Below are 7,257 nucleotides of genomic sequence, written 5' to 3' on the forward strand. Positions count from 1 at the left end.
ATGCACAAAGGACAAATACTTAATTTTTTTCCCTACTACATTCATCCTCTGTGAAATCTCCAAACTTGTTGCTTCTTTTCTCTACCTTCTGCATTCAGTATGTTATCAATACCATCTACTCTTGTTCCAATCAATAAAAGTTCTTTGACTTGCTCTGTAGTTTAAGCATCTTATCTTCATCTGTTTTGCCAATAATATAATCTATCTGATTTCTCCATGTGCACAAATACTTCATTTTTTGTCCTGCTACATTAACTTTACACTGTTCATAGGGTTGGTAACTTATATAGGAGGAGCAGTAAGAAAGTAATGCTTCCTAATTTTTTTTTTTCTTTCTAAGAAAATATGTTTAACAATGAGATTTATATAGATTTAATCCTCCATCTTTTGCAAGCATTGTCATTTTTCTTCATAGTTTCCATCATTCTCTATTCAGTGTTGCTATTGCAGAATGAGGCACTATATATGCTGATCCTATGTCTACTCCAATGTCAGAGCTCTTCATGAACAGCTTGTTTCTGCTCCTTTTTGCCTGCAAAATAGTATCCTGGGAATGCATCCTTCATAGAGTTAAAGTGATGGTCAAAGGGTGCCAGATCTAGGCTATGGGCGAGATGGGAAGTTCAGTCCAAAAAAACACTGGAAAAAAGTGCATCCCTTGTGCATAAATTGGTGTGAGATATCATGACCTCAATTTCAACACTTTTAAATTTTTCTTGGTGAAACTATAAACTGCTGCTGTCTAATCCAAAAAATAATAAAATTAAGGCCCCCTTTTTTTATTCGTCTTGACAAGTTGGTTTTAGAGACTGCATGTTGGATATCCTCCCCAGACAGCATAGTTAGCTTGCCCAAACATCATTTCTTCACCACAATGAAGGAAATGCCATCTAGAAGGTGTATATTCAACATGGGAAGTGATGTCTACAGGGTGTATGCCAGAAATGCCTTAGTTTAATCTCTATTCAACAAATGTGATCACTATACAAGAATGCTATTAATAACAACAATGACCTTTTATATACACAACAGTATACATCTACACACACACACACAATATGTGTGTGTGGATGCTATGTTGAATAAACTGAAGTTTGCTGAACAAATTCTCACTCCAGTCCAAGAAGCAAATTTAAATATTTTCGAACACTGCAGGTGAAGTGGCAATTTGCTGAAAAACTAATGTTAATAAGCCTTGTTCACTTCAGTTCAGGAATAAGTAAAGCAACATGCAATAAGCCTCACCATTCACATCAGTTCTTTCTAAGAAGAATGAACCAATTATGTGAGATTTTCCTACCCCCCCCCCCCCCCACACACACACACCAGGAAGATCTCTTTCATGTTCCAAAATTTGTGTGGTTTCTCTGTCCTCCAAACATAGTGGATAGAGAAACCACAAATTTTGGATAGGCCAGATATTATATTATATACATATAATATCTGGCCTATCCAAGAAAAATGGTTTAATTACGTAAAATTTGCCTAGAACACACTAGACGCTGACTTCAAGAAAATATCTTCCATGTTCCCAAATTTCTTCTGGTTTTTGTGTCCTTCAAATATGCTGGACAGAGAAACCACAACTTTCAGGATGTATAGATCAGATGTACAAGCAGGCCAGTCCATTCAACTCTGACCATCTTAATGTGAATCTCAGCCACAACCTTTCTGATTATTACTGCTGTTCAATTATGATGTAGATCCAGATTTCTTCAAGATACGTCAATATGAGATTGATGCCAACGAATCTAAGTATCTTGTATGTTTGTTTCACTGACAACTCATGTCACAGAACTCAGTTACCTTGACACTTTTAACCAACATCTACACTGCTCAAAACAATTAGTGGAACTTTTAGTTTGTCGGATAATTATAAATTTTTGCAAATAATTATAACTACTGGGTACTTTATACATGAATAAATATTTCTTACTTATGGATAGGGTGTAATTGATGAGATATTGTTTAAATAATTGATATTTATTACAAATTTAACAAATTATACATTTTAGCTTGAAATAATTTTAAGAATAGCCCAAAACGCTTTAGTTAATTTTCAATAGGGTGTATAGTCTCCATTAACAGCCAAAACAGTGGTACATCTTGATTGCATGGACCGGGTAAGATGATCAAACATTTCTTGTGGGATATTTCCCCACTTTTCTGTGAGAGCAATTGTGGTGGCACCAGTCCATTCAACCCTGACCATCTTAACGTGAATCTCAACCACAACCTTTGATTATTACTGCTGTTCAATTATGATGTAGATCCAGAATTTCTTCAAATGACAGCAATGCCAATTATGTGAAATGTTACCTCATCACTAAATGGTAAATTGTCAACAAATTGGGCATTATTTTCAACTTTTTGATTTAAATGATGGCTGAAAGTTAATCTTGCAAAGCGGTCTTCTTCTAGCAACATTTGGTGCATGAATTACATAATTCATGATGTAACTTTGTTTTGAGAATGTTGTAAATTGTTGCTCTAGGAATGCCTAGTTCCAATGAAGTCATCTTACTAATTTTTGTAGACTATGTGAAAGAGCTTGCTCTACAGGCAACAGTCTCATTGTTACCTCTTCCAATTCATGGCTTATCATTAATGGTTCTGTGGGGCACTATTTTGTAATGTGTCCCAAATTTTCTTCTGATGGCTGATACAGACTTCATCTCAGCTAGCCAAAAATACAATTGATCTTTACTTCAAATGAAGCCATTCAGTATAATGTAGGGTTCATAATCTGGAATATAAAAGCAATTCAAACAAATTAACCTTTTACAGTTTTCTTTCAAATGTTTATTTACTCTCTGTCACATTTTGCAGATTATATAGAAGTGAATTCCATAAACATTTGAGCTGTACAAGAACTTTAGAGACAAGCTTGTAAGTGTCCTGTACTGGCAAATATATATACTTTAAAGAAATAGCCTTGAATACCTTTCTGTTAAAACCAAAACTGTGAAAGAGAAATATTGATGTTTTCTTGATTTGGAACCATGGTCTGGATTCACTCCAATAGTGTTTGAACTGTTTCAACAACCAACATCCAAGGATAAAATTAACCGAGCTAGAGGTTAACAGTCCTCTTTCTTGTCTGAATGTCAGACACTCGTTCATTGGAAAAATTGAAGATTTCTATTTATAGAAGGAACACTTACACATGATAATAGATATCTTCATCCTCAGACTCATCATTACCCATCCAAAAAGCTTGGTATCTTTATGTGCAGAACCCATGAACACCACCTCATCAGTGATGAAGAAAAGATCAAAGATCTAGAGCTTCTTAAAAACTCTTCAACTGAACAGTTATCTTAGTAGTATTAAAATTAAAAAGCTGCTGTTTAATCCACTTGCATGTGGTGTTGACGATAATAATAATGGGAAATATTTTAATTCTCTTCCATGTATTCCATTTCCATCATGTTGACAAAACTTCTCAAGAAACATAAAATGCATACTTCATTTCCTCCTCTAACCAGGTTACAGGAAAATTCATCGAAAATTTTAAATTTTCGATAATGTTATGGTAAAAGTGATCAATTTAGAACAAAAACCGAACCATGCAGACAGTTTCTTGTATCAACAACTTCTACTAACTCCGTTAAGTCAGAGTTTTTGTAATACATAATTGGGAAACGCGATTTCTTTATCGCCCCGACTATAGCTGAACTGAAAACTGGAACGTTCGACATTTTCTTGTAAAAGTTTCACATAGCGAATCTGAGTAAAATTCATCCCATAATAATTGCTGTATTGAAGTCGCATATTACTACTAGCAACAATTATAATAATAATAATGGAGTCTGTGTAGTTTAGTCGGTATAAACGAAGCCGTTTAGTTAGAAAGACCTGGGTAGTTGGATCCCATTTACGCACATATTTTTATCAGTAAAGGTAAGTTAGCAGGCATAATATAGAAAGGGCTGGGCTTTTCTTCTGGAAACAGGCAAATCAGTCCCATGAACAGACATGAAACAATTATCGGACAAGAAAGACTATAAGAAACCATATTGTTATATATTTTTCCCTATGAAAGTAGCATTGTAATCTCCTTATTCACGGTTAAGGTTTTGTTCTAAATGGATCAATTTTCTCATCACATTTTCGAAAATTTTAAATTTTTGGTGAACTGTTTTTTCGATGAATTGCATTTGCAGCGAATTGTCATTCAATGAACTCTCCGGATACCCTCTAACCAAGCTTCATCATCCAGATGTGTATGGTTTGGTAAACCAACAATATCCCATATTATATAGGTAAACAGAAATCAAGTGAGTTGCATAGAAGAGCATGTTAGAGATCCAGCCAGTGGTAGAACTAGGGCCTCAACTGTATCCAGTCATGTTCTTAATTATGCTGATCCCAACCAATCTACCACACGCTCAATGAACAGAGATAGATGAGAAATCATATTTATTTAGATACTAGGATGAACCTAAAAAGAAAATTTTGGAATGTATAGGTACTGGCCACTTTAATGTGAATCTCAGCAACCTTTCTGATTATTATTGCTATTCAACTTTGGCACAGAGCTAGAATTCCTTCAAATGTCAGCAATCTGTTTTTAATTTAATATTATGGCAGTTGTACTAAAAGTTCGTGCTGCGTTTCTTTTTTTTTCTCACTTTTATGTTATTCACCTGATGAAGCAAGACGAAACTATTCGTGCCATTTTAGAAATAGATTTTAATCTATTTATTATTCTCCCAAAAAAAGAATAGTGCAAGCAATAGACTATTATTACTTCATTTGGTACTCAATATAATTAGTAATTTAGTACTCAATACAACATAAAAATAAGAATCTTCAAAGCAAAGCAGAAAGTCAACAATCTTCACTGATCGTGGTTTAAATAATTTGATGTCATATTCTTGCTTAATACAGAAATTGTTCTATTGCCACCTTTTGCAAGAACAGGACGTAAGCACGTAAAGGTGGTGTTAAACTACGACTGGTTAGTAGGCAAAGGGGTGATGTGGTCAGTGACAGTCAGAAATTTGTGGTCAATGTTTATTATGAAATTTCTATCAACAACTAATCCTGTAAGGATGGCTTATTTATTGTATTTGTATGACCAACTGACGAATATCGTGAGGAAGTATCCACCATCAGTTGATGTGTTGAGCTAATCTCTCATTGAGCGTGAAGTTCTCGATGGTTATGTGGAGTTGGAAGGTGGCACATCGTAGTTGTCTACAATTTCTGGTCACTGTAATAGTTGGTTATGGCAAGGTGAAATCTGACATTAATGTGGATCAATGTATCTTGAATTCATGTATTACTGATATGTTTCGAGTTCAACGTGCTCAAGACACAATCAAATTTAACATAATTCATGAACATTAAACACGAGGAGGGTGGGACCAGAAGAGTACTGACACATGGGAGGGGATCATTTAGTATTTAAGCATTTTGCTTACATAATAATTGGATTTCAATATTATGATTAAAATTGTATCCCAGTATCGGGAAACAGCCTGATGCAGGTGCCTTACTTATCAGAACTAAAAAAAATTGAGAACCCACATTATTTCGGACAAAAATATACTGCATTATGGTTAGAGGCAACAAGATGGGAACAGTTATCTGCTGCACTCTCTTCACAGGATGCCATTTAAAATCGTTGACAGACCAGGCGTTCCCAACTCTATGCCCGCAGGCATTATGGCACCCGTCAAACGATATGTGTGTGTGCTCGCCGCTGTTCAACCGTGTGCCATATAGTTTGAAATAATCACGTGCACATCACGCAACAATTCATTTCACTGGCCAATGAAATGCAATGCCAAAGATCACACTAACTTATATATAATGTAAACTTTTAAGTAATAAAACATTTGATAATAATGTAAACTTTGTATGTATTCATTTAACAAAATGAATTAAAAAAATTTGCTTGAAAAAATGGATGGTGCCCGTTGCCTTACCAGTATTTTAGAATGTGCTCTAGGAAACAAAAAGGTTGGGAACCCCTGGTCTAGACCATCTATCTCTGGCTCAGAGATTGAATACCCCCCCCCCCTCCTCCCCAGTCTCCAAAAGTTAGGGATAAAATGGCCTCATCCACTTCTTTTGGGGAGTAAAATGCATTAGTAAATTTATTTATGAGTTATATATATTACTTCTCTTCAAATATTAAATGAACATAAGGTTGAAATTGTCAGCAGAATGTTTACTACCAAATTATATAATTTCTCCTTCAATGCAATAACTTTTTATAGAAATAAATATTTATAAAAATCATTTTTGGTATCATAAAAGAGCATGTGTTTGTAATGTTAAAAATAATTATATTATTCAATGCAATAACTTTTTATAGAAATAAATATTTATAAAAATCATTTTTGGTATCATAAAAGAGCATGTGCTTGTAATGTTAAAAATAATTATAAATTATATATTAACTAGCTTTATGTTAATAGCTTAGATTGCGTATACAGACAATAGATGTTGATTCTGTTTACTTATGGCATAATGTGTTGAAGAGGTCAGATAACTGAGCGCGAGTTTGAATGTGCTTAAAAGAATATTTAAACTTGAATAATGCTTAGAACATATATAGTTTAATTTTCCCTTATATTAATAGTAATGAGAGTAAGGTTATATGAGCTAAAATCCTTCCACGTGTATAATAAGTTGAGTGTAAATAATTTCTTTGTCTAATGCTTTAAGTGAATTGTTTTAATGAATGTGTGGAGAATCAGACACGTGATATGTCCTATTTACTTTTGTATATAAATTGTCTTAGTTAGAATAATCATCTTTAGTTTTGTTAATGGGGTGCTTAAGGGTCAAAGCTGTATAACTGAGAGGAGATCTCCACATAGCCTTTAAAGGAATGCAGAGAACCGACCAGGGCTTCTGACCTAATGTCCAATCCTCACCTTCTCATGGTGCACCCTGTTGGGTATCTACTTTGATACTGAACGAACGAGGATGGGCTGGCAATTTGGGATTTAGCCGACCAAATTGTATTCTTATTAGTTAAACCAAAATAAAAAATGATGATACAACATGACAAAATTTCACGCCAGCTGGGGCATCGTCTGGTTAAATAAACAAGGCCCCAGTTGTTTTCACCAGGGAACCAGGGCGAACAGCAAAACGTCAGCTACTGGAACAAATCTGAAAACAAACCCCAACTCAACATCACCAGAGTTAAAGATCGGTACTATCAACGTAAGAAGCCCGAATGGCAAAGAAATGGAGCAAGCTGAGGAATTAGATAAGTACCAGATCGACATAATA

The sequence above is a fragment of the Typopeltis vanoorti genome, chromosome 19 (assembly GCF_054136105.1).
Source record: "Typopeltis vanoorti isolate ZY-2024b chromosome 19, IOZ_Tvanoo_1.0, whole genome shotgun sequence".
NCBI classification, from domain to species: Eukaryota; Metazoa; Arthropoda; class Arachnida; order Uropygi; family Thelyphonidae; genus Typopeltis; species Typopeltis vanoorti.